The following is a 10,036-nucleotide window of genomic DNA, read 5'->3' as shown; positions in this document are numbered from 1 at the left end:
CACGTATGGACCAACGCGAAAATGACACGTTCCGCCGCGCCTGAACGTGAGCATGTCACGTTTCCTTTTTGTCTCACTTTCACGTTTTGGTTACTCAACTTTGTTGTCCTAACTTCTTACGCTTCGGTTTAGGGTTAGATTTACATAAAATGACATCCTTACCTAAACAAACTCTAACCCCAACGTCGGGGACAATTGGTTAAGTTTAGAAAATATAAAAGAATAAGTCTTGTATCTTTTTTTTTTATAAACCAATACTTAAAGTGACAAATACTTAAAGTGACATATAACAAAAGCACCAAATCTAACCCTAAACCGGAGCGAAAATGGTTTGAAAATAGGACAAAAAAAGTTGAGCAACCAAAACGTGAAAGTGAGACAAAAAGGAAACGTGACATGCTCACGTTCAAACGCGGGCAAAACGTGTCATTTGCACGTTGGTCCATACGTGAAATGGTCACAACGTATTTGCGTGATAGGGTTGCAACGTGCTTTGAACTTGAGAGCGCTTTAAGCGTTTATTGTGTCTTTCAGCACATTACATATGTGACCCATTCTGTCTAAATGAGTGGGATGTTTTCAAATACTCTTTTAATTAAACATCTAATACATTTTCTGAGAGTGAAATGATTAATCCTAAGATGCATGTCATGTCTGACATCTTGGTTTCGGTTTAAAAACATGCAGGAATTTGAAAATAAAATGCAGGACTTGCTTTGATGTTTAAAGAGTTATTAAGAGAGATAAAGTTCGGGACTGATTTATGTTAAAAAGTTATTAAGATCAACAAGACTCGCGCTGACTGACAGATCCGAAACGCAACGCACAGACACGCAAGTACCTGCACTGACAGAATATTAAAAAAAACATCTGTTTTGGCAAGAATTTACGAAAGCATATTAAGCATACCAACAAACTGGTTAAGCTCATTATTAAATATGTCCATAGCCTACAGCGTTTGCGCGAACAGAACAAATTGTTTAAAAAAAACTCTCTCATTAATCTTCATCTAAATTAATAAATAATTAGATATTTGTTTATAATTTCAAATAACAGTATTCTCTATTATTTAAAAGTCAGTTTTGACTTAGTTCAAAACAAGCAAAATTATTTTAAACAAGGTAATTAGAAAGATGTAATTCAAATGTTTCAGCTGTTATTTACTAACCTTTTTTATGTTAATTGCAATTCATGTCATAATAATCTTCAGTATACATTTTGCTTTTAAAATGTTACATTTTCATATTTTTATCTATTTACTTGTTTATTTTATATTCACCTAGATTGACAATGAAGCTGGCTTTAACTTGAAGTAATTAAAAGATCATCTGTGACCGAAGTCACGGAGACACGGAGTTATTAACGAATATTTTATTATCAGAGTGCAGCATTTTATCAAGGTTTTCTGGTCTTGTGTAATTAAATAAAACCAAAAAACTAAAATGGTAATTTTTTACAGTTGGATTTAAAGAAGCTTGATATTAGGAGCGTTTTAAAACTAATTCCAAAACATCTCGAGTTTCTAAATAAGGGACGCGCAGAAAATGTCATTCATTCATGTAATTTTATAGATTACACTCATTCACTTAACACACATATTATGCGTGCTTTAAGGGCTTTATAATTTAGCGGTTACAGTAAACACTTGATTATGTCTGGCTGAATATTTTTTCTGCTATTCGGATTAATTCGTTATTCGTTTTAAAGCCATTATCCGTGCCCTTCCGAATAACGCATTCGGCTTCGGGCACATATATATATTTGACGAATGCTTATCAGTACATTACTTTTTTGTTTCTTCAACTTTTAAAGATGAATATTCTCATTAAAGATGGGCAATTTTTTGCAATAGCACATTATATTCAAAATTTTGAGCTCATAAAAAAAGATTTTTCGCTTATTTAAATGACTTGTTTATGTTTTTATGCACGTTTAGTTTTGGTGCAATTTCCCAAAAGCTTATAATTAGGAAATACACACAACACGCTTACCTTATATTTTCTTATATTTCTACTTATATTCCTACTGTTCGGTAATGCAGAAAAGCGCAACACAACCATGTTAAGCTATTAAAACGTTCAGATGCAAAAATGAACTAAATGTAAAATTAGATAAACTAGTTAATGATATTGCGTAAATGCGCTCGGTCTCTTCAAAGGTCTTCGCGAGTTATTTTGTTATAAGACTCAGTTATCATACATCACGTCTCTTGTACTGTAAGTACACGGGAAAAATAAGACAAATGATGCGCGTTTGGGTCGGATTTTTATGAAGAATATGTGACTGTTTATGTAACAGGCAAAGAAAATTTCGCCAACGAAATGTTTGCCAAAAAAGCGTGCATTTGTATGACATCAAAGTCTATCGCCTAAACACAGAAATTCCGTGTCATGTTACTTCAATATCATACAGTATACGCTCAGCATGAAGTCAAGCACACAAATTGTCGTCAGTATGGCCTACATGAAACACGACTGCCATCTACAGGTTTTTGTATTTCCTGCGTCCCCCACTGAACCCCCTTCTGCGGGATCTCGCAGAATTTCGGAAGTGCTCGCGGCATTCTGGTCTCAGAGACGCGCATTTTTAAAGGCCACATCTGTATATTACTTACCTCATCATGCTGTATTGAGAGAGGATAAGGCAACAACGAAACTACGGGTTGTGTTTGATGCATCATCCCATGAAAATGGAAGTCCCTCACTAAATGACTGTCTTTTAACAGGTCCCAATCTGAATCCAGATCTGATGAGTATTTTGATCAAATTCAGACTGCATGATATTGCATATATGGCAGATATCAAGAAAGCATTTCTGCAGATATCACTCTCAGAAAGAGATCGGGACGCTGTAAGATTTCTGTGGTTCACTGGACCACCTAAAGAGGAGAAGGATGTAACGCTGCGCTTGCTCAGAATGACGAGAGTGGTGTTTGGAGCTTCGTCAAGCCCATTCTTACTTGCAGCCATCATAAGAAAGCATTTAAGACACTACAAGCTTGAACACCCACAAGTGGTAGAAGCCCTCAGCTCCTTACTCTATGTCAATGATTTCATTTCAAGTGCACGTGGGGTGACAGAAGCACATACAGTGACAACAACAGCCAGGAACATTATGTCTGCTGCAGGCATGGAGCTATGTAAATGGATGACAAACTCTCCTGAGCTCAAAGAAAAATGGCAGGAAAGTTTGATGGATTCCGCTGCGCATTCAGAGTCATACGTGTCTGTGCTGAAGGTGCTAGGTATGGTGTGGAGACCAGCCACTGATGATTTTGTGTTCGACCTCAGGGGGCTGCTTGATATTCTGAAAGAAAGAGAAAACACAAAACGAAGGGTTTTGCAGTCTTCTGCTCGCATTTTTTACCCTCTAGGATTCCTGACTCCTTTCACCATCAGGATTAAGTGCTTGTTCCAAGAGATGTGGGAGAGAGGGCTCAAGTGGGATGAGAAATTGCCACCTGATCTGACAAAGAAGTGGCAACAGTGGTGTTCCGAGCTCCCTCAACTGCATCAGCTCTCAATCCCACGATGGTACCAAACATACATACCACGGCAGGACAGTCGAGAGTTAAGGCTACATGTGTTTTGTGACTCGAGTGAAAGGGCGTACAGTGCAGTCACTTATCTTCAATGAGAAACAAAAGAAGGAAAAGTGACCGCAAGCCTGGTTGCATCCAAGTCCAGAGTGGCTCCACTCAAAAGGATGACACTGCCACGCCTAGAGCTAATGGGTGCTGTAATAGCAGCCAGGCTGGGGAACACCCTCATGAAAGCATTGCAACTAGACAAGACGCAACTCAGACTATGGACAGACTCAATGATAGTGCTGCATTGGATTTGTGGTTTTGCTCATAAGTGGAAACAGTTTGTAGCAAATAGAGTCACAGAAATCCAGTCTCTACCTGATCCACAGTCATGGTCTCACTGTAAAGGGAAAATGAATCCAGTTGATCTTCCCACTAGAGGTCTAACTGTGCAGGACCTGAAGCAGAGCACATTGTGGTGGAATGGTCCTTGTGTTCTAATGTCAACTGATCAGATAGAGAGCACTCAGGAAGATGTTCAAGAAGATGAGGTACAGTCTGAACTCAGATCCAAATACCAGATTGCTGTACAGCTTGTTAAGCAAGACCAAGACTTCTTAAGCCCTGTTTTATGTCTGGAGAAGTACAGCAAACTAAAAACTGTGCTCCGGGTAACAGCCTGGATAAAAAGGTTTATAACCAACACACGTTCAAGCATAAAACTCAGTGGTGAACTGACGGCAGAAGAGCTGAATGAAGCAAATAAAAACTGGATAAAGGTGATTCAGAACCAGAGTTTCAGCTCTGAAATTGATCTGCTGAAAGCAGGGAAATTGGCCAACACCAACTCCAGAATCCGAGAGCTAAAACTATTTCTGGACGAGGATGAGCTGCTCAGTGTGGGAGGAAGGCTCCAGCATTCTGATCTCTCTTACAGAGAAAAGCACCCATGGATTTTGCCCAACAATCACCGATACACAGAAATGTTGGTGCAGTATGAACTTGAGAAGATAATGCATGCAGGTGTACGAGACACTTTAGTGCAGACAAGAGAGAAGTATTGGATTTTGAGGGCACGACAGGTAGTGAAGAAGGTCGTGTCTAGATGTGTATTCTGCAAGAAATTCAAAGCAAAGGCTGGACAGCAGACTACCGCACCACTGCCAAGAGATAGGATAACAGAGTCACCGCCATTTGAGATCACTGGTGTGGACTTCGCAGGGCCACTCTATGTCAAGACACAGAACGCTATGACAAAGACGTATATAGCACTGTTTACTTGCGCTGTAACCAGAGCAGTGCACTTAGAGCTGGTGTCAGATATGTCTACAGAGAACTTTCTGTTAGCATTGAAAAGATTAATCTCAAGAAGAGGATTATGCAAGGTGTTTTATTCAGATAACGCCAAGACGTTCAAGAGAGCTGATCAAGATTTGAAGGAGCTCTGGAAAGGCATTAAAGATCCACGGCTACGGGAGTTCTTCTCAGAGAAAGGCATCACCTGGCGGTTCATCGCTGAAAGAGCAGCCTGGTGGGGCGGATTCTGGGAGCGGCTGGTTAGGTCAGTCAAGGTTATTCTCAGAAAGGTGCTAGGCAGAGCTAAACTCAACTTTGAAGAAATGTGCACCATTCTGACTGAAGCTGAAGCCATAATAACTCGAGGCCGCTCACTTATGTGCACAATGATGTGGATGAGCCAGAGCCACTCACACCTGCTCATTTCTTGGTGGGTCAGAGACTTACCTGCTTGCCTCCTAAGCCATGTGCAGCTGAGACTAACCATCCAACAGCGAACAAGGAGGAGATGAACAGAAGGTGGCGTTACAGACAAAGACTTATGAATAGCATCTGGAACCAATGGCGGAGAGAGTACTTGCTGAATTTGAAGTCGGCTCATCGCTGCGACATCCCACAATCTTCTTTGCTGAAAGTCGGAGATGTTGCGCTCATCGGTGAAGATAACACCCCAAGACAGAGCTGAAAGCTAGGAAGAATTGAGGAACTGTTTCCAGGTCGTGATGGCCTTGTGAGGTCATGTGCAGTTCGCACAAGTTCAGGGACTGTTCTGCGGAGACCCATCCAGCTTTTGTATCCTTTGGAAATCATATAAACTGTGGTTTATGGGGGGGAGGATGTTGAGAAAAAGTTGTTAGAGAACTATTTAAAATAATAGTTACAAAGGTTAAGATTGATAAGTTAAAATTTAGTAAGTTAACATTTAGATTAACAACATTTAGATTAACAGTTCATGTTACAGATATATATGTGGTTAAAACATTGTGTAATTTTGATTTGTGAATGGACTTCATTACCCAGGATGCCTTGAGCAATGGAAAAGGTCACGTGATTCATGGGAAGGTTTGTGAATGGTTCTGGTGGATTCTAGAACGGCCATCTTGTGAACTATTTGCTGAACAAGCACACGCTGTATTTAGGGCTGAAACGATTCATCGAGTTACTCGATTTACTCGATTCAAAAAATTCCTCGAGGCAAAAATTCTGCCTCGAAGCCTCGTTAAATTCCTATGACGCGCACTACACGCGCCAAGATCTGATTCACACGGACCGTTGTTCAATGTTCAGGAAGCACATCATAGCGCGTGGTTCATTTTGAATTTAGTTGGCGCGATGGCGGAGCGAATATGTCCATAAACGGCAGAGAGAGACTGTCTAAAGTTTGGGATCATTACATTCAGCATCTGAACTGAAAACATCCACTGTTGTTTCACCAAGCGTCGATGAAACAAGGTAACATAGCTTCCGCTGATTTTAATCCCATACTGTATTTGTAGCGATGTCGTTATGCGGTTTGACTAGATATGATGTTTAGCTTTGATGTTTTTAAGGAGTAAACGTATTCACGTTCAATTGCAGGACAGTATAGATTAAAAAAGAACCCCTTGACACACACGCATGCACTACAGGTGTGTGTACCAAAAAACGGCACCACAGTGCAATCATATATGGGCAACTTGTAATCTGACATATTTTGTTCAATAATAATAATCTCTGTTTTATTGGAGTTTAGCATAAGGAAGTTATTCTCTCTCACGCGAGTCAGACCGATCGCGCAATGCATCACATATGCTTAAACGTTTATGTAGCCACCCAACAATAATTTCAGCATGCATTCACTGTATACAGCGGGAGGTGATGTTGTGATTTTTCGAACGGATTCTTAACCTAAAATGCACCGCAATGCAAGTGATGCAAACCAAATGCAGCGTTCTATTGAAAAGTAATGTATGTATTTCTGCAGTACCAAAATGCAATGAAGCAACTGAACGTCTGACTGGGGTGTCACTCTTCCTCACGCACAGAACGCGTGCACACGCACAAACACAAGTGCACGTGCGCGCATACACACAGGTTGTTACCATAGCAAATAGGCTCACCCCAGAAATGATATATTATATGTTAAAAGCCTAATGGTAAATGCTGCAGGTGTAGAAATGTACATATACCAGATATTTACTTTGATGTCAGGGCTAGATTACAGCATGAAACCTGTTGTGCATATTAATAAATTAAAGTGTTTAATTGTTGGCACTGGCACTTATAAACACTAAATGGGTAAAAAATTGAAATAAATAGGCTTATTTCTTGGAGCCAAATACCTCTGTTTTTTTTAGAAATAAAAGCCAAATGCTTGAACATTTTACAGCCAAGTCATTTTCGTTATGCATTATTTGTTTTGGTTGTTTAAAAACACACAAAAAAATTATCCGATTACTCGATTAATCGATCGATTCAGTGCTAGATTAATCGATTACAAAAAGAATCGATAGCTGCAGCCCTAGCTGTATTTACTTTCGCTTTCATTTTTGTTTTCATTAAACGTCTGAAACGAAGCAACGTCTCCCTTCATTATTCTTAGTTTTCTAAGACGATAAATGCTATCTTGCTTGTGACAAAATCCTATAAATTATAAAAATATATTAGATTGACATTATATCATGAATGATCTGTAACTAACAGCAAATAAATGCTGTCCTAGTACTGTTCTGTTGAAGTAAACATAGGATCATGTTACAATTTAAAACACAATAAAGCCATTATATTAAACTTTTGTTGCATAAATTTGCAATTTTTCTTTCAGTCCAGTTTAAAACAATTATTGTTGTATTAAATAACTGGAAATTGCAATTTTAGAAAACTCTTACTTTGACATGCTAAAAATATAATAAAATGATTTAGCATTTATAGTAAGAGTTGACACATTATATGAGATTATTTTTACATTTTAATTTAATCATTAAAATATTATATGCATTTAAGGTAATCATAATAATCTGGGGTGCGTTCTCCGATAACGTTGTCTCTTAGCACGCTAGGAAGACTCTTAAGTTAAACCTTAACTACAGGTATACCTTTCCTACGTGTGTTCTCCGAACTATACCTTAGGATGTTGCTTAAGGTAAACCTTCTTAAGTTCGACCTTAGCGGGTGCTGTCCATGGTGGAGGTGCTGAATAGGTTGATATCGATTGCTCGACAATCAATTATTCACTTCATGTAATAGGTTTCGCTGTGTTATGAGATAGCGGTGTTCTTTATTAAATCAACATTTTAGAAATAGTTCAAGTTCAATTTATTAGGAATATCTGGTAAAAAATATTTCAAATTGCAAACAACTAAATTCAACCTTTTATATTTTATATCAAACCCGTGCAAAACCCGCAACTTTATTTCCAAACGTATCGTGTTTAAACTGCTCCAATTCATCCGCTATGCCTTGAAAGGATCATTTATATTAGGGGTTCCCAATAAGTGCGTTGCACGGGGGAATAAAGTGGGTTGTGCAAGTACTTGGCTGTGCATTACACTTAAAGTATATAAAAACAAACTGCTGTTGTTCATTAGTTCACGCGTTTATTGTGCTTGGACACTGTATGCACAAGCAGCGCGTTAACAATGCGGATAAAGCTTAATGGACGCATTTCTGGAGACTGTCTGTCTAAATATAACATTTCAAATATTATATAATAGCCTATAAATATATAGTATGATTGCTTTAGATTTTAGCTTTGATTAGTTTTAATGTGGAAATTTTGTTGACCTTAGACTATACAAGCAGTAATCAAGTGCACAGTTTATTTTGAATGTTTATAAAGAATATGGCATGCAGTTGCCTCAAAGTTATAAAACATTAAAAAACTTTGATGCAAAGTCGAATTAACATTAATAATCATAATTATTTTTGTAATTTTACCCGATTTATTTATGCAGCTAAAATACTAGCCGTTAGACTTAGATTTAACGGATATGAAATGCACAAATGAAATAGTAGGATTCACTGTATAGCTGCCAGTTTCACCAACTCCATCACCCAAAATATATTTTTTAAATAGTTTCTTAATCCTGTAGCATTTAATAGTTCGCAATGCGTTTTTGTAAAGGAATTTATGTTAGAGATCAGACTCAGAATGACTATCAAACATAAAGGCAGTTAAAATAAATCATTAAATCTTTTTAACTTCCGTTTTTGATAAATTCGGTTTGGCGCCATCTAGTTGATGAAAGCGGTATTACACTTTCACTTTGAAATTCGTCCAGAAAGGCATATTTATTAGTTAAATATTAACTCATAATTGACGAGAACGACGTAGCGTTAAGGTAGTTTCGGAGAACGCAGCCCTGATCAGTATAATGTCTGTCTAGGGGTGGCACGGTTCATGAAAAAAATCCGAACCGTTCGGTTCGCCTGTCTCGGTTCGGAGCGCGTGTGTGCCGTACGGTTCAACGGTTCATGGCATGCGCAATGTATGTAGCCTCATGCCCTGTATGTGACCTCAGATAGCGTGTTCCCCTTTCGCGAATAGCGCGAAAGAAGAGGTGACTGGTGTGGAGAGTGAGTGCTGCCGGTCATGTTACGTGTAGAAATGGCAAGAGGGAGAGAAAAAGAAGTCTCCCCGCGGTTGGAGGATGCGCCAGCATCGTATAAGTTTGGTGTGTGGAAACATTTTTTTATTTCATGTTCCTTATGATAACAGCGGAAATAAAACAATAGATACAGCCACACGCGACAGCCTTCTCTCCGACCATTTATCTAATCTGAGGTAATGAACACTGTTTTATGTCTTTTCGTATTCAGCGCTATTTTTAGCCTTTTGTTGATAAAACGAAAGCGCTGATTTCCGCGTAGTTTCATTTTGCTAGCGTGTGAAAGTTGCACAATCTTATTTCATAAACTGCCCCTTAAAGTAATCAGGACAGAAATGGTCAAAAGTGGACAAAAGAGACGGATTTAAATATTACAGGTGTAAACGTTATGTTTCTCTCTCGTTCACATATTCTCTCTGCAGTATTTAAGCAGCCTCTCAGTGATAAATCTTAAAGCTACACTGAAGTTGGCATTTTGATAAATGCAAGTTATCTTTGTGTGCTAAAAATGCACACAAAGTTCATGTAGATGGCAATACACATACTCTTTTTTGCCAAATAAATGAAAAGCATGTTGAAATCATCAATGTCTTCCCTCTTGCTTTGTCAAAATCTCGCCTGGCTTTCC

Source organism: Misgurnus anguillicaudatus, chromosome 8 (genome assembly GCF_027580225.2).
Source record: "Misgurnus anguillicaudatus chromosome 8, ASM2758022v2, whole genome shotgun sequence".
Classification (NCBI taxonomy): domain Eukaryota; kingdom Metazoa; phylum Chordata; class Actinopteri; order Cypriniformes; family Cobitidae; genus Misgurnus; species Misgurnus anguillicaudatus.
This window is presented reverse-complemented; position numbering follows the sequence as displayed.